This window comes from Lathyrus oleraceus, chromosome 6 (genome assembly GCF_024323335.1).
Source record: "Lathyrus oleraceus cultivar Zhongwan6 chromosome 6, CAAS_Psat_ZW6_1.0, whole genome shotgun sequence".
Taxonomy (NCBI): domain Eukaryota; kingdom Viridiplantae; phylum Streptophyta; class Magnoliopsida; order Fabales; family Fabaceae; genus Lathyrus; species Lathyrus oleraceus.
The window spans coordinates 181,041,670-181,067,354 of NC_066584.1; positions in this window are offsets into that span (position 1 = coordinate 181,041,670).

Sequence of the window (25,685 nt, forward strand, 5' to 3'; positions counted from 1 at the left end):
TTAGGTTGAGTTTTCTCCCTTTGATAACAAAAGAGCTTAAGGCTTTTGACCAATCAATTCACCAATTTATTTTGAGATTTTTACCCCGAACTACGAGGTTTTGATCCTACCTTTGTGATGGTACGTAGGAAATGGGTTTACACATTCAAACACAACAAAATTGTAAATAACTTGTATATTCTTTCCTCATCTCCTCAATCATGCTTGCACAAATATTTTCACAAATACCAACCTACCATACAACTTTTGCAAATAGGGCTCCCTTAGAGTACTAAGGATGTTTTGTGTGCTTAAAACCTTCCCATTGCATAACTAACCCCCTTACCCAGATCTCTGGCATTTTTATTAGTTTTTGATTTGATAAAACTTCTCGGTTTTTGTTCGCTTTCTAATCTTTCCTTTGGATAAATAGAAGTGCCGTGGCGACTCGAATTGTATGATTTACTTTTGATTTAATCGAAAAATCTAAAGGTAACAAATACCCTGCTACAGAAAAGTGGCGACTCTGCTGGGGAGTTAGAATGTTGCTTCCTAGTGGGTTTAGCCTACTTTTTGCCTTTGTTGTATTGTATGTTTATATTTATTTGTGACATATTTTTGTGCAAATTTGGGATGACTGCATTGTTTGTAATGTATGATTTGCTTGATATATCAATTGCTTGTGTGCTTAGTGGTCTCTTGTGAGATGAGTTCTATACCCGAACTCGAGTGCACTTATGATAGGAGAATGGCATAGTCTTGTTGACTTGTGTGGAGTTATTCCTTAGCAAGTTGACTTGCAAGCCCATTCACTTGGTGGAGGTTATGTTGGGATCAATAATGTCACACGAGTAGTCGTGGTTAGGAATTACTCTTTCCAATATAGACCTTAGAAGCCAAGGACCTTAGATTACCTAGCCCATCTTGGCCTATTTTAGGACGTAGTGCGAAGGTCGTTCAAGTGTAAGATTTGATACGATTGTTACACGATACTACACTCATAAGAGTCTCTCTTGAGAATATTTTTGGAATACGAGTAGTCGTTTATCCGATAATATCCGAAAGATGGGATGATGACTATGGGAACCTCTTGTAGAACATGATTGTCAGGTTTAACCATAGTACACTCCCTTTGGGTGGTTCTTAACCGAGACTCCGTGCTCGTGACTTGATACAAACCCTTGATTCGCGGTTGATCCGTTCTCGTATATCCTTAATATCAATGGAACTTGGGTGTTGATAAGGTGTAAACCATAATCCACCAAAATGGATGATTGATATTAAGGATGACTTGATCCATCCCGTGACCTTTGTATGGTGTGACTTGCTTGATCCTTGAGTATGATTGTTGCATCCATGCATTCAAGCGATCATTCACATCCATATCATCAACAATGAGAAAATTTCAAGGAACTTAAGAGGTCTATTTGTAAATTTTCAGACATGGATAAGCAAAAAAGGAATACGAAGAAGTACAGTTTCAGACAACCCGACTTGAAAGAGTTAAGGAGTTTGACATCCTATGTATTAGATCCCTTGGAGTTCAAAGCTCACCATGGGAAGCTTCTGTCTATTCTTGCTACTCAGGTGGATGAAGGTTTGATTAGTGTGTTGGTGCAGTTCTATGATCCCTTGTACCGTTGCTTCACTTTTTCGGATTTCCAGCTTTTGCTTACGCTTGAGGAGTATGCCTACCTTGTGGGTATACCTATCATAGATCAGTTGTCGTTCAGTGGCTTGGAGAGAGTTACTTCTTCCTAAGAGATTGTTGATCTGTTACACATAGATGAATCTGATATTGGTGCTCATATGACTACCAAAGGTGGAATTCAAGGTCTCCCAGCTGATTTCCTCATTGCTCAAGCTACTATGTTTGGGAAGGCCATGAGTGAGGACGCCTTCGAGGCCATATTCGTACTTCTCATCTATGGGCTAGTGTTATCCCCAACATCGACAACTCTGTGCATGTGAATGCCATTAGGATTTTCTCTACTATTAATCTCGTTCCTACTCTATTGGGTGACACTTATTTCTCTTTGCATATGAGGAATGCAAAGGGTGGTGGTACCATTGTGTGTTGTTTGCCTCTGTTGTACAAGTGGTTTATTTCGCACTTGCCACACTCGCACTAATGATGATATCTTTTGGTATAACCGTGTATATGATGGTGTCCTGATTATTGATTCTTGTGGTGAATTCTCCAATGTGCCTCTTCTTGGTACATGTGGTGGAATTAACTACAACCCTATTTTGGCACGCCGTCAGCTTGGGTTCCCCTTAAAGGATAAACCTAATAACATTTTGTTAGAAGGTGTGTTCTTTCAAGAGGGTAAAGATCCCCAAAACTTGAAGGGCAGATGGTCCGCGCTTGGCGCAAGATTCATAGGAGGGGAAGGAAAGAGCTTGGTCCGAAGAATTGTATTGCTTTGGAACCCTATACCTCGTGGGTGGGAGGAGAGCTTCTGAGTACCGCATGCCTTATGATTATCCAAGACCTACACCTATGGTTATGGTTGGGCCTTCAACCCTCCCTGATCAAAGATTAAAGGAGTTTAGAGATAAAGACCGTTTGTGTGCTTGGGTCCGTGAGCGAGAGGAGCTACTTCAGCAACTCAGAGATAAAGATGTTGTGATAGAATTTCTGGAGCATCAGATTATTGATGAGGCAGAGGATGTGGTTACTTCTCTTCTTCCTCAGTCTTCCAAGTTTTGGAATAGGAAGTACGATCGACTCGCCAAGGAGAAGGCAGATATGGAGGTAGCCTATGAGCGAGAGGTGAAGAGGCTTCGTGCAGCTTATCTTCCGGTCTCAAGAGCTTCAGACGATTGTTTCTAGGGTTCCATAGGATGTTATTTTTCCTTCTCTCTTGTATTGTATTTGGTTACCAAGACTGTACTTCTTTGGTGTAAAAAGTTTTCCAAATATTATTGATATGAATATTCCATTATATGTCTAAAAGATTAATATTTCTAAATATTTGCAAATAGATCTCTATAAAGTTCCTCTGATTAAAAATAAATCATATGCACAAGCATTGCATGCATCATATGCATAATCAGGTTTTGTTCAGGGCTTCTTGATAAGTGATCTAACTCTGTGTGCTTCATTTATTTTGAAGACAAGCTGATGCACCGGTACAACACCAGGGCCAATTCTTCAAAGCTAATGGATCACCTTGAGCAAGAAAATAGGGAACTTAAGGAGGAGGTTGCTAGGTTGACTGCCCTGATGGAGTCATTCCTGGCTGCCCAAAGCCAGTCTTCTCCAACGCCTGCAACTCCTCCCCAGAGGACGGTCATCTCAGAGGTTGCTTCCTCTACTGTGCCTGCCGCCACTGCTCATTTCGCTCCGTCTGCTATGCCAGTCGGGTTTCCCTGGGGGATGCCCGTGAACTTTGTGCCAGAGGGTCTCGCCCCAACATTTGCTTCTCTGCCGGCATCTAGCCCGGTCCTTGTTGTGCCACCTCCAGTTGTGCACACATTACCGAGACTTGATGACACCATTTATCACTCTGAGTCGTCTGAAGGCCTAGATGTTTACGACAAAATGGGTGCTATGAATGACCAATTCCTTGAGTTGCGCAAGGAACTGAAAACTCTAAGAGGGAAAGACCTCTTCGGTAAATCTGCTGTTGAACTATGCCTCGTGCCAAATGTCAAGATTCCTATCAAGTTCAAAGTGCCTGAATTTGAAAAATATAAAGGAAACACTTGCCCGCTCAGCCATCTTGTGATGTACACACACAAGATGTCAACTCAGACTGACAACGATCAACTCCTCATCCACAATTTCCAGGACAACCTGTCCGGTGCCGCATTGAGATGGTATATGTGCCTGGATAGTGCGAACATCCTCTCCTTCAACGACCTTGGCGAAGTTTTCGTCAAGCAGTACAAGTACAACCTTGATATGGCTCCCGATAGGGACCAGCTGAGGGCTATGTCCCAGAAGGAGAAGGAAACGTTCAAGGAGTACGCCCAGAGGTGGCGTGAATTGGCCACACAGATTGTGCCTCCACCTGAAGAGAAGGAAATGACCAAGATCTTTTTGAAGACCTTGAGTTCATTTTACTACGTGGGGATGATAGCTAGTGCTCCCTTTGATTTCATCGAGATGGTGAACATGGGGATGCGACTAGAGGAAGGAATCCGTGAAGGACGTCTGGCCAAAGATGAAGGCTCTTCTGCAAAATGTTATGGGGCGTTTGCAAAGAAGAATGAGGGAGAGGCACATGTTGTGTCCTCTCATGTCAAAAGAAGACCCTCCATGAACAGGAAGACTGTGCGCCCTGCCAGTAACCAGCACCAGGTGGCTCATATTGCATCTGCCTTCACGGAAACCCAACATTATCAACAACAGCAACAACAACATCAAGAATATCAACAACAACAGCATCGTCCGCAACAGCAGGCCTACCAGCCTCGAAACAACAACAATACCAGCACTAGCTATGATAGGAAGAGGGTCACTTTTGATCCAATTCCGATGACCTATGCTAAATTATATCCTTCATTGATTGAAAGGAAACTGATTACTCCACGTGACCCACCTGCTGTACCAACCAACCCTCAGTGGTGGTACAAGCCCGAGCTTCACTGTGTTTATCATTCTGGTGCTCCCAGACATGATGTGGAGAACTGTTATCCCTTGAAGACCAAGGTTCAAGACCTTGTTAGAAGTGGGATCTTGTTTTTCGAGGACGTAGGATCAAATGTTAAGAAGAACCCATTGCCCGAGCATGGGAAGGTTGCAGTTAACATGGTCCAGGGTTGCCCTGGCAAGTACAAAGTCCTGTATGTCAGTCACATCAGGAAGTCGTTAGCCGAGATGCACAGACTGTTATATGGATACAGTCATTATGAGCATGACCATGACAGTTGCCGTGTGTGCACTGTCAATGAGAGAGGATGTCGCCAAGTCAGGAAAGACATCCAAGAGATGCTGGATCAGGGTGTGATCGAGATACTTCAGAATCGTGATGAGGATGAAGTGAATGTTATATCACATGTATTCAGAATAGCCAAACTTGTTGTTGTCAGATATGATGGCAGCAAGAAGAAGGTTTCTCCCTCTATTATTATCAAGCCAGCGGGCCCTGTCCCCTATTCTTCAAATAAGGTTGTTCCCTACAGATATAACGCGGTTGCGTTGAAAGATGGGAAGGAGGTGTCATTGCCCTCCACTTCTGTTATGAGCATATCAGATGTCAGTGGGTTGACCCGCAGTGGTCGTGTTTTCTCGGCGCCGTCGAAACCCCAAGTTGACATGAGGAGAGCTGATGTTGTTGATAATTCTGCCACCCATATGGGTACTTCTTCTACTTCTCCGAATCCCGCACTTGTTGTTGATAAACCTGCCGTTGTTGCTAGAGCTCCTGTCCCTGTTGGTCAGAGTGGCATTCTGAGAGAGGACTGTGATGAGATGCTGAGGCTCATCAAAAGGAGCGAATATAATATTGTCGATCAGCTGCATCAAACTCCATCAAAGATATCTGTATTGTCTTTGTTGATGAACTCTGAGCCACACCGCGAAGCTTTGCAGAGGGTGTTGGACATGGCATACGTGGATCAAGATGTCACAATAGAACATTTTGATAACATTGTTGCAAACATTACTGCTTGTAACAATCTGAGCTTTTGCAATGCTGATCTTCCCGATGAGGGAAAAGACCATAATTTGGCGCTACACATTTCAATAATCTGCAAGGATGATGCCTTGTCTAATGTGTTGGTAGACACAGGATCATCGCTGAATGTGTTGCCAAAATCCGCTCTGGCGAAACTTTCATACCAGGGGCCTCCCATGAGGCAGAGTGGAGTGGTTGTTAAGGCTTTTGATGGATCCAGAAAAATTGTGATTGGCGAGGTTGAGCTCCCAATCAAGATTGGACCTAGTGATTTCCATATCACTTTCCAGGTCATGGATATACACCCATCATATAATTACTTGCTTGGTAGACCATGGATTCACGAGGCAGGCGCTGTGACATCCCCCTTACACCAGAAGTTAAAATTCGTTAAGAATAAGAAGTTGGTGGTGATAGGGGGAGAGAAGGCTCTCTTGGTAAGCCATTTGTCTTCCTTTTCTTACATAGACGCTGAGGATGAGGTTGGGACGCCGTTCCAAGCCTTGTCTATTGATGAGCCTTTAAGGAAAAAAACTTCTTCATTTGCGTCCTACAATGATGCGAAGTTGGCCATTGAGCATGGAGCAACTACTGGTTTAGGACAAATGATTAAGCTGGAAGATAATAAATCTCGGGCTGGCATAGGGTACTCTTCAGGCACTTTCAACGAGCATGGGTTGTTTCAGAGTGGAGGTTTCATCCACACGGTCGAAGACTAAGAGCCCGCTACTATAGTGGAAGATGATGCAGATGAAGATTCTGGGAACTTTGTCATCCATGGATGAGTCTGCAATACTTGGGTCGCTGTTGATGTTCCAACAATTGTCCATAAGTCCACGTAATGTGTTCACTTTTCTTTGAAAACCCTTCTCCCATGCCAAAAGGAGAAGTGATGACATTGTTGGCACATATTTGATTAATACAATGATATTCATTCAATAAATATATGTTAAATGTTCGTTTTTTTCAAATTATTTTCCCTTTTTGATTTTTGCATGAAATTGGTGATCACCATAAAACCCTAAAAAAGAGAATAAAATCAATCTTTTCATCTGCATAATGATTTGCCTTGTTTGAATTCTGAAATTTCTTATGTTCAAAATCATTATGCAGGTTGATCAAACCCATTGAACATAATGATCCAACGTCATCTCCCAAGTTTTAATTCCCTGTATTTAAGGCATAAGAAGATGATGTTGAAGAGATTCCTAATGAGATTACCCGTCTGCTTGAGCACGAAGAGAAGGTCATTCAGTCGCATCTTGAGAATATGGAAACAGTCAACTTGGGGTCTGAAGATTGTGTTCGCGAAGTGAAGATTGGGGCACTCCTAGAAAAGTCTGTGAAGAAGGGGTTGATTGAGTTACTATGAGAATATGTCGACGTCTTTGCCTGGTCGTATGAAGACATGCCCGGTCTAGATACTGACATCGTGCAACATTTCCTGCCTTTGAAGCCTGAGTGCTTCCTTGTGAAGCAGAAGTTCAGAAGAACTCATCCTGATATGGTAGTGAAGATTAAAGAAGAAGTTCAGAAGAAAATTGATGCGGGATTTCTGGTGACTTCTACATATCCTCAATGGGTGGCCAATATTGTGCCTGTGCCTAAGAAAGATAGAAAAGTTCGAATGTGTGTGGACTATACAGACTTGAATAAAGCTAGTCTGAAAGATGATTTTCCTCTACCACACATAGATATGTTGGTAGACAATACAGTTAAATTCAATGTCTTCTCATTTATGGACGGATTTTCCGGTTATAACCAGATCAAAATGGCACCCGAGGATATGGAGAAGACAACATTCATCATACCTTGCGGAACATTCTGTTATAGAGTGATGACCTTCGGTTTGAAGAATGCCGGAGCCACGTATCAATGCGCTATGACTACCTTGTTTCATGATATGATGCACAAGGAGATCAAGGTATATGTTGACGATATGATTGCGAAGTCGAAAACAGAAGTTGAACATGTAGAGCATTTGTTGAAGCTTTTTCAGTGTTTGAGGAAGTACAAACTCCATCTGAATCCGAACAAGTGTACATTTGGAGTCCGTTCAGGCAAGTTATTGGGCTTTATTGTCAGCGAAAGAGGTATTGAAGTTGATCCTGCCAAGGTCAAAGCAATACAAGAGATGCCTGCGCCCAAAACTGAGACGCAAGTCCGAGATTTTCTTGGCCGCTTGAATTATATTTCCAGATTTATATCCCACATGACTGCCACATGTGCGCCAATATTCAAGCTCCTCCAGAAAGATCAGCGTCATGATTGGATAGAGGATTGCCAGAAGGCCTTTGATAGTATTAAAGAGTATTTGTCGGAGCCTCTGATTTTATCTCCGCCTGTTGAAGGGAGACCCTTGATTATGTACTTGACCGTTCTTGAAGACTCTATGGGTTGTGTATTGGGTCAACAAGATGAATCAGGGAAGAGAGAGTATGCTATATACTATCTGAGTAAGAAGTTCATTGATTGTGAGTCTTGATACTCAATGCTTGAGAAGACATGATGTGTTTTGGCTTGGGCCGCTAAGCGCTTATGCCAGTATATGTTGAATCATACGACTTGGTTGATATCCAAAATGGATCCAATCAAGTATATCTTTGAGAAGCCTGCTTTAACTGGGAGGATTGCCCGTTGGCATATGTTATTATTTGAGTATGATATTGAGTATCGAACTCAGAAAGCTATTAAAGGTAGTATCTTGGCTGACCACTTGGCACATCAACCAATTGAGGATTATCAGTCTGTTCAGTACGACTTCCCTGATGAGGAGATTCTGTATTTGAAAATGAAAGATTGCGATGAGCCTACGCTCGATGAAGAGCTAGAGCCTGGTTCCCTATGGGGCATAGTGTTCGATGGCGCTGTAAATCAATATGGAAATGGTATTGGGGCAGTGATTATAACTCCTCAGGGCAAACATTTTCCTTTTACAGCAAGGTTAACTTTCAAATGCACGAATAATATGGCGGAGTATGAGGCCTGTATTATGGGTTTAAAAGAGTGTATTATTCTTAGGATCAAACATCTTGATGTTTATGGTGATTCGGCCCTGGTTGTTAATCAAATTAAGGGCGAATGGGAGACGAATCAGCCCGGCCTCATCCCATAAAGAGATTATGCGAGGAAGATTTCAACTTTCTTTACCGAGGTTAACTTCCATCATATTCCTCGAGATGAGAATCGGATGGCAGATGCGCTTGCAACGCTTGCTTCGATGACTGTGATTAAATTCTGGAATGAAGTCCCCAATATCACTGTGATGCACTTGGATAAACCAGCTCATGTATTTGCAGTTGAAGAAGTGAAAGATGATAAGCCATGGTATTATGATATCAAGTGTTTTCTTCAGAGTCAGATTTACCCGCCTGAGGCATCTGTTAAAGATAAGAAGACTTTGAGGAGATTATCTGGCAGTTTCTACCTCAATGACGATGTGCTTTATAAGAGGAATTTTGACATGGTTTTGCTCAGATGCATGGGTAGACACGAAGCAGACCTGTTAATGACTGAAGTCCATGAGGGTTCATTTGGTACTCATTCCAATGGACATGCCATGGCAAAGAAGATGTTAAGAGCTGGCTACTATTCACTGACAATGGAGTCCGACTGCTGTAAATATATGAAGAAATGCCATAAGTGTCAGATTTATACGGATAAGATTCATATTCCCCCGACACTTTTGAATATTATTTCATCACCATGACCTTTCTCTATGTGGGGAATTGACATGATTGGCATGATAGAGCCAAAGGCGTCGAACGGTCATCGTTTTATTCTCGTAGCAACTGATTACTTCACCAAGTGGGTTGAAGTTGCATCGTATGCAAATGTGACCAGGCAGGTGGTTGTGAAGTTTATCAAGAATCAACTCATATGCCGTTATGGTGCGCCAGACAAGATCATTATTGATAATGGATCTAACTTGAACAACAAGATGATGAAAGAGCTATGTAGAGAGTTCAAGATTGCACATCATAATTCTTCTCCTTATAGACCCAAGATGAATGGGACTGTTGAAGCTGCTAATAAGAACATCAAGAAGATTATCCAGAAGATGGTTGTTACGTAAAAAGATTGGCATGAGATGCTGCCATTTACTTTGCATGGTTATCGTACATCTGTCCGCACTTCAACAGAGGTGACCCTTTTCTCCCTTGTATATGGTATGGAGGTTATGCTCCCTGTGGAGGTTGAGATCCCATCAATGAGAGTCTTGATGGAAGCCAAGTTAACTGAGGCTGAATGAGTTCAGAGTCGTTATGAACAACTGAATTTGATTGAAGAGAAGAGATTAACTGCCATGTGCCATGGTCAGTTATATCAGCAAAGGATGAAGAAAGCCTTTGATAAGAAGGTCAAGCCTCGTGTGTTCCGAGAAGGTGACCTTGTGCTCAAGAAAGTTTTGTCTTTTGTGCCCGATTCTATGGGCAAGTGGACTCCAAACTATGAAGGTCCATATGTTGATACTTACAACTACGGATGGGGAGGATTTTACTCGTCCTGTGAATTCAGATGCAGTCAATAAATACTTCGCCTAAAAGTAAAAACAGAATAGCTCGCTAAGTTGAAAACCCGAAAGGGCGGCTTAGGCAAAAATGAGCGTCTCGGTGGATTGAAAACCCGGAAGGGCGATCCAGGCAAAAGTTAGAGACATGAAAAATAAATATATATATATCCCGCTGGATTGAGTACCTCACCCTGGGGCAATCTCGGCAAAAATTAGGGATTTGGCAAGTAACGGCATCCTGACAAAACTTTGTTCTACAACTGTCATCTGTCAGAGATTCTCGCTCAGTCATAGTCAACCGAAGCTTCAAATACATTGGATTCAGAGTTGGTGGAGAAACGGTCATTATGTTCAATGTAACCCTTTTTCCAATATATATCACCAATTTCAAATTTGTAAAGATCCATGGAGTCTCGCCATTTACGGACTACCACTCTATCAAATAAATTTGAGCCTTTATCCAATTCTTTGCACTCTTGTTTGTTTCTGTTTAACAAATATTTGCATGTTTTAATATCATTGTTTGAAACAAATAAAGTTTTCATAAACTATTTTTTAAACAAAGTGAACATTCACAAAGACTGAAAGGATAATTGGAATGTCTTTAGTGCTCTCCCAAGGATAGTATGATCTCCAAAAGAGTAAGACATTTGTTCATATTCCTAGCATATTTGTATCCTTTTCATCATCTTTCAGGTTGTTTCCTCAGTGAGCGCAGAGAAAGGTGATACTCCACCAATTTCCCCAAAGAGTTTGGAGTTTTGGTCTTGATCTTCTTAGAGATGTATACCTCTCCACCCTCAGATCTCCAGTGAGTCTGAGCTTAGCATCTGGGTTTTATCAATCATATGGTTGTCATCCCCTGTGTGGACTGACCTAAAATCCCTTATAGATTGATAAATTGATATGCTATCTATTTCTGAGGAAGTTGGTATTTCCCTCAACATAAATGGAAATCTCTGGCAGAGTGAGCAGGAATCCCCAGCTTGAGTTGGAAATCCTCAACAAGTTGGTCAGTTCTCCTCAGCAGTTTGGATTGTGGTTTCTCCCCAGCAGGGTTTGCCCATAATTGTTTCCCTGATAGGAGCGCTCACTCCAAGTTAACCCCAGTATGATTGCCTTCAGTCTTCCACAGTGGAGTTGCCTGATCAGAGCCTGATATTTGTTTTCCCCTCCTGATTGCAAGTTTTCCCCTTACCCGAACTGGTGTTGAAGATGTTTATTTCCTTCCCCAGTGGAGCAGTGGTTCTTTCTCCTCGGCAGAGATGTCTCTCCAGCATATGGGAGGAAGTGTTTTATTTGTTGAAACTTTTGTTTGGTGGTTGCTCCCCGCAGAGTTTCATATCCCTCTTTCTGATAAGTCCCCAGTAGAGTTGCTTCTACAATGGATCTTATCCGTATTGAGTTCCCCGATAGGGTTTCCTCCACATCAGATCTTTTGTTTGTTCAACAGCAAATCCTTGGTGGTGACTCTATAGCTTTCCCTAGCAGATCGGTTTGTTCCTTCTCCTAGTGGCAGAGATGTTCCTTCAATAGTGAGAAGAGAATGCTTGATGTGTTTCTGTTTGATGGTTGTTCCCCATAAAATTTCATATTATTGCCTGTTGAGATCTCCAATAGAGTTCTTCTCTGTCTGATCTTATCCACCTCTCTGTTTGTTCCCGAGAACTGTTGGAAGATACCCGGCGGTTGGTAGCTGTGATCTTTGCTTATCCCCAACAGCGGTCTTTGATCCTCGGCGATTTTGTTTTTTCCCCTAGCAGTAGTCTTGGTCCCCGGCAGCGAATCTGCTTGATCCCAGACTGCAGTCTGTGTCTTCTGACATATGATGCTTCCCGCCAGTGGATTTCTTCCTGTGGGCCTGACCTTCTCTCTTTGAGATGTTGTACCAGATGTCTGTCCATTGATCCTTGGACCTATTTGTGTTAGATATGTCTGTTTGTCAGCATCAATCATACATAAACCACGCATATACATGCATAATCATAGCATTCAGATATTCATGTTACATCTTTTGCCATATATCTTTTCTTGTTATCTCCTGCTATTTGGTGATACATGTTTCCCCAAGCGGATGTTTGTGTCTGATCTTTCCATATAGAGTCAGCCCCTATATGCAGATATTGTCTATCTTTCCTTCATATTCCCCACTGAGTTATGTCCTCGTGGATGATTTTTGTTTCAGTTTCCTCCCTAAATATATATTGGGATGGAATTACTCCCCCTGAGTTATATCCTCATTGGATTGAGTCTTGCTTCATTGTGTCTCTCTAGTTTGTTCCTAGATTGACCCCTTTCTTGTTATTTCCCCTGCCTTCCCTTGTGGTCCAGGTGATCGATTATTCAGTAAACAGTAATTTGTTTATTCTCTCCTCAGCGAATGTCGTGACCTTCTACCCAGTAACCGGTAGTTGTAAGTCCAATTTCTTTGGTTTTCTACCCAGTAACCGGTAGTTGTAAACCCCATTTTGTCCCCTTGCAGAGTTAATCCTCGATATTTTGTTCATCCTAACCGATGACGGGTACTCTCACCCTTGGTTTTCTACCCAGTAACCGGTAGATGTAATCCCCTCTTTGTTGGTAATCTTTATCCAATATTAGGTATCGATATTCCTTCGTTTTGAGTATATCTCCCAGTAACCGGTGATATATCTCATGGATCATTGCTTTTATCAATGTATCCCTAGAGAGTCATCTTTCATTTACCCTTTGTTTGGTAAGGATTGTTTCTCCTTTGGATTGGTCATCATTTTATACCCAGTAAACGGTATCCCAATGTCCTTTCTTTTCGGTCGATTAATCCTTTATTAACCCAGTAACCGGTTGTGGATAATCTTCTATGTGAGTATGTTATCTACGTTTTGACGGTAATAGATAATATATCTCACGCGCTCTTTGGTCGAAGTCTTTTTCTTCCCCAGTCGAGTAAGATTCGTATTTCCTTATGGAATCGAATGCCCATCATATAATCGAGTTTGCTTTTTCAGCCCTCCTTTTCGGATGATGAGTGTTTTGGAAAATTCCTCAATTCACGCTTGGTCAGTCACCTATTATATGCCCATTAACCGGTATCCCTGGTGTTCCTTCCTTCTGCCCTATTATGACTTTTTGTCCCCTGTGGAGTCAGACTTTCCTGAATTGAGATATACATTTTAGGTCCTCCTCAGATGTTTTGGATGATTGATATCTCTCACCCTTATACCGGTCTTAGATATTCTTTCTCCCTGAGCATGTTGCTCTTTCACCCTTATGCTGGTGTCTTGATCACATGTCTCCCTTTGAGTTTATTACCCACTAACCGGTAATTCCTCATTTGTTATTTCCTCAGCTGAGTCCTTAATGGACTTCTCCGTCTGAGTCCAGATTTTTATCCGAAGTATCCTTTGTGGATAGTTCTGCTGTATTGGCATATTCCCCAATACATGCGTCTTTGCGTCAGCTCGAGTCTTTCCATTGATATATTTTTAGGGAACCCCCCTCGTGTCCCCCATCAAGTTTCAAGTCGTGACCTGCTCACGCATTTTATTCCCGTTATCCCCTTAGAGTCTCTATCTCCCAGTGAGTTTTCCTTATGAAATGTATCATACTCCCGCGGACTTTCAGTTTCTCCTGATTTCTTTCTTCTTTGTGGTCATATACCCCCACAGAGTATAATTTTTGCATACATACATCTACATCATGAGGTCTCTTAGGGACCAAAATTCGTCTCTTTGTTATTATTTAAGCCCATTCTACCTAGTCGAGACGAAGATTTTAACCTTCATATCTCCGGCTAGAATGACCTTAAATAGGGGCATCTGTAAGACCCTAATTTTGACCCTAAGATCCCTCATGGCATCATAACATTGCTCATTTGCATTTGCCTCAAGGGTCATAGCATCTTGGCTCCTTTACCTTTGGGTTGGAACTTGTGTGAGTTGGTTTAAGACCACCAAGCATGCTTGAATTGTATATTATTGCTTTTCTTATTTTGTTTACTAACCAAAAGCACAAAAATATGTCACTAACTTGTTTTATTTTGAAGCTTAAGCAATCAGGTGATCCAAGGTTCCTAGGATGGCCCCTATACTCAAAGAAATGGCTAGATGAAGATGAAAGCAAGCATGACAATGGTTCCCAAAGCTCTCAATCATCATATATGTCTCCCAAGTATCTCAATTTGTAAATTTGATCAAGATAAACCAAAGGGCTTGAGGCTTGTTTCCCAAGGAAACCCTAATTCATTTGTGCATTGACTGTGCCTTGCTCAACAAGCAAACTCAACCTATGATCAAATACAATCAAGGTAAGTTCTTTCATTCATCATTTTATGCATATATGAGCCTACGTGAGTGTACTCAATCATTCATTCATCAAGATTTGAAGTTTGGACTTGAGAAGTTGAACAGTCAATTCATCTAACTAATTTAAAATCCACTGAGACCTAACTTTTGATGTGTTTGTCAAATGATGATGACCCCAAGATGAAAAATGTTCTTAAGAACCATATGAACAACTTTCATGTTCATAAAAAATTCATTTCAAACTTGGAAGGTCATAATTCATTTCAAAACATTATAGGTCATTTTGACTGAAACCCTAATTTTGGGTCAACTTCCCAAGGACCTAACTCATTCATTTTTTATGATTTTGAGGTGAGACCAAGTGAATTGGAAATTTTAAGATGTCTACTTCAAATGTTATTTTGGACAAAATTTCATAATCCTAAAATAAACACATGTGATAATACAAAAAATTATAGGTCACTTTGGACCAAAGCCATTGAATCTTGAAAAAGTCCAACTTCAAGTGCCCATAACTTTCTCATCAAAAATCCAAATGATGCAAAACTTAAGTCCAAATTGATTGTATTTAAAATATCTACAACTTTGATGTTGGAGGTTTTCCATTGGAGGCTTTCATCATTGAAACAGAAGGGCTTGAAGTTGGTCCTTTTTGGCAAATTTTTCAAATACATGTTTTGTACCTTGAACTTCATGGCCAGTTTTCACAATTTTCAAAAATCCAAATGGATATTTGTTCAACATAGATTTTGTTCCTTATGTCAAGACCTTTCCAACCGTTACTCACATGCCTATTTTTGAATTTTCCAAATGGGACTTTCGAAGAGGAGAACAATCATGTCCAATTATGCATTTCATGTTAAATCTTCATGCATAAAGCATTGCCTTGCAAACTGGATGTCCAAACCATTTCATAATCATTTCAACTAGCATTTGCAATTGGTTTTGGGCCTCACGTGCGCCTGTACAGGCCCATGCATGGAGGACCCAATTTCATGCACACGAGTTTGATCATCCTTGCCTTGCATTTCCATTTATAAATAGAAGCATCATTTCATGCAATTGGTAACCTGAAGGCGCCTGAATCTCTGCTGAATTCATTTCCCAACCTCACACCAAAGGAATTTTGAGTTTTCATTTTATTTTTCAAGTTTGATTTTCAACAATATCAGTTGATTATCATCACTAATTCCTAAGCCTAGCTCTCATACCAAGCATCAGGATCAAGCTGCAAGCAAAGGATTGGTTGAATTGTGTTCATAAAACCTGCTCTACAAAGGTTTATACCTCAACTGTTTTTCTTCGAATCTCACTGAATATTGTGCATTGCTTGTGTTGGTTTGCATTTCTGAAGTCCTCATGTGAGAGGCAAGCCAATGGTGGCTTTAATTTTGTGAATTGGTGAACTTCAGATTGAACACCTAGTTTTTCAACCTCAGATTTCTTCTTCTATAAGGATCTTGAGTAAAAACTAAGGTTACAGGGGTGATGTACATCACCCCAGCTTTAATTTGGTGTATGGATCGCGTGTTTTAGTTGAGGTTGCAAAACCTGCAACTGGTGGTTGGACTGTGCCTTCTCGCCGGAGAAGACGGTGGTTTCCACCACCGTCCCCACGTGTCTGAACCATGGTCGTTGGATGGTGATCTCCAGATCTAATCCTGCCCTTGTATTGTTATGACTTCATTTAATGCTTCCTACCAGACGTTTGACTAAGGTGTATGATGAGCGCGCGCTTCCTGGCCTACTGATGGTCCACGTTAATTAATGAGGTTGGATTAGACGCCTGTGGTTTTTTCTAATTTCTTAATTTCTGTTTTAATTTCTTTTATTCCATTTATTTTCAAAAATTCATAACTTCTTTATTTGGAATCACAAAAATATGGGACCAATTGCAAAAACTTTCTATTAAATTCTAGTTTCATAAAATGATTTTTAATTATTTTTGTGATTCCATTTAAATTTTTTGTGAATTATTTCATTTCTAATTGTTTTTAATTCATTTAAAATACCATTTGATATTCAAAAATGCCAAAAATATTTTCTTAACTTCTTTGGATGATGATGAATCTATGAAAAATATTCTCATCAATTTCTTAGTTGATTTGAGATTTATTTGAGATTTTAGTCCAATTATGTTATTTTTCTTCATTTTTAATTGTTTAAAAATAGTTTCTGTTTTCAAAAAATGTTGAGAAAATTTGTCAAACCTTGTTTGACCATGTTAGACTTATGATGATCCAATTGGACTTATCCAAGTTGATTTGAATTGGATTTGAAGTTTGACCTTTATTTGTTCATTTTTATTTTATGCATTATTTTAAATCCCAAAATACCAAAAATATATTTGACATTTCTTGACTTTTAATCTTCATTTTGCTTCTGTTTACCATTGGTTGATGTTGATTCCATTCATGTTTGATCAATGTGCTTTGGTTATGTCATTTGAATTTTCATTTTGTATATTCCATTTCCATCTTCATCTTCTTATTTTTCTTTTGACCAATGAGTTAATGATTTGTGGTTAGCCTTGACATATGAGAGGCTTAACCTTCTTTGATCCAAATCAAATTCATCTTGATCAAAGATCAAGTGAATTGCTTTGTGTCCAAGATAGGTTGCTTCTTGGTCAAGCAAAAAACCTAAAATCCATACAAGGTCATTCTTCTTTTCTTTTGGCATGGCAAATTGTAGGAGCTTGGCTTACTAGTCATGGTCTATAACTTGTGTTTATTTGTCTATAGTTTTATTGACCGACCTCAAATAGGTGTGACTACTATATTAGTCCACTTACGATTGCTTAACATAGCACTAAATTGCCTTATGGCACACTAACACTAACTACTAATTACAAACTTTTAATTCAAGCATTTAATTCTTGCAATTTACTTTAATTCAATTTAATTTCTTGCTCATTTATTCATATTGTCTTTGCCCTTTCCTCACTTGAGCTCATGTTTATGTTTATGTCATTTTCCTTTTGCTCACTTGAGCACATTATTGTGTAAATATACTATTTCCTTGTGCTTGTTTTGTTTTGTTTTGTTTGTGTGAACCCAATGCAAAAAGGAGAAAGGACTTAGAATTAGGACCTTACCTATGCTTAATGGAGTTTCAAGAGCAACTAGGCCTCATGCCTTTAGAATGCTAAATATGTTGAAGAGCAACTAGGCCTCATGCCTTTAGAATGATTAATGTTGAAGATGACTTGAAAGGACCCCTAATCTAAACTCTCTCTTTGTCCATTTATATTATTGCATTGTGGAACTTTTTGATTGTTTGTTCTTGTGATAGGGATTCCAAACTTGAGCCAATTAGAAGGACCATTGTCATAAGCATCCAAGTTAAGAGAAAGACAAGCCAATTGGAAGATCCTAGCAGCTTGGTTGAATGTTTGATTGATTGCTTGATTTAATTGCTAAGTCCAAAAGAAAGGAGCAACTTGGATCATCTTTATGATCTCAAGAAAGGAACTCCAAGGGTTTTACTCTCTTCCCTCATCTTTGCATGTTTAGGACTAGCCCTTCTCTTCTTCTCTCCACTCTAACCAAAGCCAAACTCTTTTTGTGCAAACATTGACATTGTTTTCAAAATTAGAAACCTAGGCATTATGCCTTTGTTTTTTTTTCAAACTCTTTTCATAATACTTATTTTGAATTGAATATTAAGTCAACTTTGACATTATTTTGTGAATACTTCTAATTTGTAAATACAACTCACTCAATTTGTTTTTGTGGTTCCAATGGCCACCTTTGCCAAAGCTTTTCATAAACATTAGCTATTAGGTTTGAGTTATCATAGTGGTTGATATAAACCTCACCTTATCCTTAGTGATTGGACTATAAGTCTTCCATACTTATTATAGGGTGGATCCCTCACTAGTATGTTGAAGCTCTCCTCACATGGTGGATTGTGGTTTAGGTTGAGTTTTCTCCCTTTGATAACAAAAGACCTTAAGGCTTTTGACCAATCAATTCACCAATTTATTTTGAGAATTTTACCCTGAACTACGAGGTTTTGATCCTACCTTTGTGATGGTACATTGGCAACAGGTTTATCCATTCAAACACAACAATATTGTGAATAACTTATATATTCTTTCCTCATCTCCCCAATCATGCTTGCCCAAATATTTTCACAAATACCAACCTACCATACAACATTTGCAAAAAGGGCTCCCTTAGAGTACTAAGGATGTTTTGGGTGCTTAAAACCTTCCCATTGCATAACCAACCCCCTTACCCAGAACTCTGACATTTTTATTAGTTTTTTATTTGATAAAACTTCTCGGTTTTTGTTCTCTTTCTAACCTTTCTTTTGGATAAATAGAAGTGCGGTGGCGACTCGAATTGTATGCTTTACTTTTGTTTTAATCAATAAATCTAAAGGTAACGAATACCCCACTACAGAAATGAAAAAGTGTTCAACATCAAACTTATTCCCTTTGATCTAAGCTTTCCAAAGAACCCAATTTCATGCATTTTGGACAAAGTTTGCTAGGTTTGCGCTTGGCTTTAACAGAGTTGCATGATTGGAAGAAATCAAATGCCAAAAATCACATTTCACTTTGCCTTGACATCCAAGCATGATTTGAACTTCAGAATAGATGCAAGTGGACAAAATTGGATTGCTTCATGGGCCTGTACATGCCCATGCAAGCTTGTGCATGAAATGTCCAAAATTAGCAAATTTTCAAGTGTGCAAATATCAGTCCCAATTGCTATAAATACAGGCCCTTGGAGCTTAATTCAAACACACCTTGCATGCATGCTTTACCCCCCAATTCAAACCTTCACATTTCAAAGGAAAACGTGAAAATTTTCAACTTGAAAATTGAGTTTGAGTCTCACTGTTTGGAGATTCAAGAACTCCAGGATCCAAAGCTTTGTACCATTGCCAAACCTCTCTTGCAAGCTTCTCAAGTGTGCTCATATCAAGGTTGAAGCAAGCAAGATCCATTTCTGCACAACATTGAAGGTAAATTTCAGAAAACTTCATCTCTTCGATTCTCAATCAATTCTAATCATTTCTCTTGGATCTTTGGTTGTCTGAAGTCCTACCAATGTAGGCAAGAAGATTGAGTTGCTTAGAGGTCAAATTGAAGCAACTCAGTTGTCACACCTCAAAATTCAACTCCTCATATCTTTTTATATATTTGGAGTTAGTTGAAATTGAGGTCAGATTCGTGCTCTACGCCATTTTTTCTTTCAGATCATGTCCTCCTTTTTTATTTTGGTGATGGTTGAGGGTGGACCAGTCTGGTGAGGTCCACTAGAGAAGAAGACCGAAGCTCTGGCTTCGGCGGTGTGTTGGCACGTCTCCCAGCCACAAGATGCATTCAATTTTTTTAATCTTAGGCGTTGGTTTTGATTACCACACGTGTGGTGCGCTGACTAGGTTCCATCATAGAATGCGCATTTGTGTCCACTTGATCTGCCACCTCAATTAATGAGGGAGATCAAGTGGCTCACGTTTTTTTTTAATTCATTTGATTTTCATTAATTCATATTAATTTTAATATTGATCTAAAAAATATGAGAGTTTCACCAAAAAAATTAAAATAAATTCCTCTTTCATATTTTGAATTAAAATTATTTTTTGGATCATTATTAATATTTTTCATGATTTAATTGATTTTATGAATATTTTTAATTGTTTAAAAATACTTTTAAGTCTTTAAAAATTCTGAATTTTTTTCTCCAAGGTCCTTTGATCTTGTTTGACCTTTGATAAATCTCATGGCCATTTCTTTGGTGTTTTGATGAAGTTTTAGGAATTTGACAAACCATATTTAATTTAAATGCATTATTTTAGTAGTTTTAAATTGAATAAATGTCCAATAATTGTGTTGACCTCTTGTGATGGTTTGTGTATGTTTGACTTATGTTGTTGGGCCTTGGTTAAGGTTGATTTGACTTTGCTAGGTTAATATCATTGGATTTAGGGGATTGATGGAATGTACATTCCATCTCCCAAAATGAATGAATGATATTAATTTGGTAAAAGTCCTCCTTTGACCAATTTGAGTTATGATCCATTCCCCCCCCCCCCCCCCCTCTTCATCTACTTCGCTTTCTTTATGCCTTCATTTCATTTGTTCTATGATGTCTCTAAATCCTAAGGCTAGTTAATTGCAAAATTGACATAAGTATGGATGAGATTAAGCCACCTCATTTGCATATTCTTTTTGTGTTTGGTATGTTTCATTGGATTTAGGGGATTGACTTTGCTAGGTTAATATCATTGGATTTAGGGGATTGATGGAATGTACATTCCATCTCCCAAAATGAATGAATGATATTAATTTGGTAAAAGTCCTCCTTTGACCAATTTGAGTTATGATCCATCCCCCCCCCCCCTCTTCATCTACTTCCCTTTCTTTATGCATTCATTTCATTTGGTCTATGATGTCTCTAAATCCTAAGGCTAGTTAATTGCAAAATTGACATAAGTATGGATGAGATTAGGCCACCTCATTTGCATATTCTTTTTATGTGTGGTATGTTTCATGAGCATAGTCCATTATACTATGTCTCTAACATGCATTAACACTAAAATTATATTGCCCAACCTCAAATAGTTGTGACTTCTACATAAGTCCAATTACGATTGCTTAACATAGCGCTAAATTTTTGACACAAAAGGCATAGCATTCTAGTTAGTGAGATTGTAAGTCTCCCCTCTTTCATGGTATTGTGTGGAAACTTGGCCTTTTTTCCTTCCTTTGGAAGATGTCTTGGTTCAAGGATCCATGCTTGTGATAAGTAGGTTGAGTGTTCTCCAAAGAATGACTTAAAACAAAAGACAAAGCAAAACAATACTAACTTCTAACTCATTAACAACTAACATTTAATTTCAAGTCCTTTATTTTAATGCACTTTAATTTTTAAGTTCTATTCATTTGCCATTATTCATACCATTTTAATTATTTATGTCAATTCCATTTTCACATTGTCCATATGGACCATATTGTGTGATATATCTTGTTTGTGTATATTTTGTTTGTTTGTGTGGTCTTTGACCATTAATGTACATAATAACAACAAAAAACCCTAAAAACTTTTGTGTGGATTGTTGACTTGATCTTGGACAATTGGATTTAGAATTTAGACAACCTCCCTATGCTAAAGGACTTGGCCAATACCAACTTTTGTGTAACCAAGTGCTTGCAATTTGAAACTTCATCTGATACATCATTGAAGATCCCTTTAAGTTCATCTGCAATATGGTCATTATGAAGCTGTTATTTTGAACCTGAGACTTGTGGAATTCATCTACTACATGGGCTAATTTGAAGGAGATCATGGAATGGCTAAGGCTTGGATGGGGATATCTTTATTTGATGTTTTTCCCTTCAAGATAATATTGTATTCATTGTTTGTTTCCTGATTCTAATATCCAAGGGAATTTGGGGTTTCTATAAGACACTCTTGTCTATTGGATTGCTACCCATTGGTCAGATCTTTTCAACTCTTAACTTTTAATTTTGTACATAGGATTAGTCTCTTCATCTCCTCCCCATTTCTTTAATTTTAAATATCTCCCTCCATTTGAAAAAATCTTCTTTGTTTGAACTAGTTTTATTCTAAACTTTGACCACTTTGCAAACTAGAAATTTTGGCCTTATGCCATTGCTTTTTCAAACTTCTTTTCTTAATCAAACTTGTAAATAAACTTAATCATATTTGACCTTAACTTTCAAAAAGACAAAAGAGAACTAACTCATTCAAACCATTTTTAGGCCTTTGTGCCTTTCAAACTTAATTTTTGTTAAAAACAATGCATCCACTTTGAAATTTGTATCATGAACTACGAGGTTTTGATCCCTCATTTTTATGTTGGTACGTAGGCACAAGTCCGAAGGGCTTGTCAAACACAAAAATATAATTAATGAATTCTTTTCTCATCCCCTCATTCTATTTGTTTGTAAACATCACTTTTGTACAAAATACATATGCACAAAAAAAGGGCTCCCTAGGAGTACCTAGGACCCTTTAGGTGCTAACACCTTCCCTCTGTGTAACCAACCCCCTTACTTGTAATCTCTGACATTGTTATTAGTTTTGATTTGAAAATTTCTTACTTTTGAGTTTTGTTTGTACTTTTCCCTTTTCCCTTGGAAATAATAAAAGCGCGGTGGAGACTCTTGTTATTTGATGTCTTGTTGATCCATAGCTTGATGATCATGAATTTATCGCTAGCGGAATTATCATCATAATTATGGAAGATAAAGCAAGTAATAACATCTAGTCTCAACTTCAATTGTAATAACAAAATAAGAGATTTGTAATCAATCAACTCAACATCTTAAGAATTCTCAACAACAAAATTAGTCTTATGACTTCAACATAATCAGACATAAGGAATAAAATAAGCATTCAACACCGACTAGACATGCATGTCGTACCAAATATGAACACTCAGGTTCAGATCACTCTATGATCCCCACTATAGGATCGATTCCCTTTTGGAACCGGAGCACACCAAAATCGCTACCATCACCATAGTTAACTCTTCACTAATCCCCCAAAATAGGAATTAGCTACTCGCACCTGTTCCATCACAATGGGATCGAGGCTCACTAAAACTCGTTATAATCAACATAAATAACGCTTCACTAATACCCCATAATAGGAATTAGCTACTCGCATACGGTCCATTACCATAGAACTGAAGCTCACCTTAATTGGACCAAAGCCTGTACACCAAGATGCATGACTCTCAAATAACATGCATTAACACATCAAGGTTCACCTAAGGATCCCCACACACATCTCATCATTTATGCATCACATAATTCATCATGTAACAACCATTTCATGTTACCACATGAATAATACCAACAAATGGCAGCAACTCATCAACATCTTAACATCTTAACATCATCGATATAATAACATAATTATCACACCATAATATTACAACATTGCAACGATTCATCAACCAAACGTATAATCCAATATATTTATTTATATAGTACGCATGTTAATAACATTCAAACATCTCAACAATCACTACCATGTTATAGGTTTGAGCGTTGGCTTTCTAACGCTTCAAACGACATCAAAATTGGACTTACGGAATAAAAGCTATGACCAAAATTGTAGGGATATGTCAACAATTCATTAATCGAAAGTATGAACAAAAACTTCACCAACATAGTAGGCATAATAATAATACTCAAACAATTCACTTATCACCATCATGTTATATCTCTGAGAGTCAGCTTTCTAATACTTCAAACCCCAACCAAAAATGATTCACGAGTTAAAAGTTATGATCAAAACCGTGCACGAAGGTGTTACAAGAAAGTTGTTGTTTTCTAAAATTTCCAACATAATTTTCATCTTCTTCAACACTAAAAACGTCCATGAAATAATCACCAAAATTATTTTATCCCTGAAATAAAGTTATAACCCTCTATTTCAAATATCCAACGTTATGGCCAAAACGATTTCGACCGAAAAACACAAAAAAAGGCTCCCGCGCTGAGCGCGATCGTGACGGACAGAATGCATAATTTTCTGCATTTTTCATCGTTGGAGGCCTTCCGGACCTCCGATTTCGATTCCGTAAAAAGCCAAGCACTCAGAAAATTACAACTCATGCAATACTGTAATTATCCAAAGTTAATTTACCGTTAGAACAAAATTAAATCATGTAATCACATTTTTAAGATTATGCCTAAAACCTTCAAAATTGCAACAATCGTGAATATAGATTCAATCATCAAAACACAAAGATACACGCATATATTGCACATGAAATTCATCATATAATCATCATATAACAACCATCATAGCATCGCAATTCAAAATTATGAATCAAAACACCTAACCCTAAGGAGGTTAAGGGTTCCTCCACTCTACCCTTCTATCATACCCTTTACTATTGGAACAAGTTCCGACCCTTACATGAATTCCTTGCAAAAAAATTGAATTGAAACTTTCACTCTTTTTCCTTGATCACCTTGCCTATTGCCTTTTTGCTCATTTTTCTCCAATGTCACGTACTATGAAAATCTCCTTAAACCTAGGTTCCTATTAACTTTTTATTTTTAGGATAAACTTTTCCAAATCACTAACTTGCCCCAAACTTAATTATCTCATATCCTTTCCTCCCACTAACTTTCTCAATTTCTCATATTTGGCCCAACTATTCTATCTTCACTAATTAAATAAATAAATAATTATTTTTAATTATCAAAACAATTTTAAATTATTCTACTTACTTCTATTATCTCTCTATACCCCTAACTTAAGGATACATACCCAGCCATAAAATAAATCATCAAAGTTCAAATTCAAATAATAAAAATACAATTAAATATCTAATAAAAATTAGGGTGTTACAACTCTCCCTCACTTAAGAAATTTACGACCTCGAAAATTACCTGAGGAAAACAGTGTCGGTTACGACTCCCTCATTTGCTTTTCACGCTCCCAAGTCATGCTCCTATAAGTTGGTCCACCCCAAAAAACCTTCACTAAAGCAATCTCTTTACCATGCATCTGTTTCACTTCCAGATCCTCTATCCTCACGGGTGATACCTCCACAGTCAGGTTATCTCTCACCTGCACATCATCTACCTGGATCACATGAGATGGATCCAAAATGTATCTCCTCAACTAAGACACATGAAACACATTATGGAGAGTAGCAAGTGACAGATGCAAATTAATCCAATAGGCCATATTTCCTATCCTCTGTAAAATCTAGTATAGACCAACAAAACACGGCGTGAGCTTTTGAGACCTTAAAGCTCGACCAACACAAGTTACCGGCGTAACTCTCAAAAATATGTGATCTCCCTCCTAGAACTTAAGTGATTTCTTCTATAAGACCCCAATTTTGACCCCAAGATCCCTCATGGCATCATAACATTGCATTTGCATTGCCTCAAGGATCATGAGCATCTTGGTTCCCTTTGCCTTTGGGTGGGAGCTCTTGTGAGTGGTTTGAGATCATCAAGCATGCTTGAATTGTATATCATTGCTTCTCTTATTTTTGTTTACTAACCAAAAGCACAAAAATGTGTCACTAACATCTTTTGTTTGAAGCTTGAGTATCAAGCAAGACACGTTGTGGATTCTATTCGGGTGATCAGTCAATACAAGGGAATGACGTGGGTTACTTCCAACATGTTCCAATGGGGCCTATTCATCATTCAAAATGCTAAACTTGAAGGAGCAAAAATCTGTTCCTGAGCTGTCATGCTCGCTAGGTGAGCAGACTGGTTCGCTTAGCGAAAGGATCTGTCATGCTCGCTAGGCGAGCAGATCC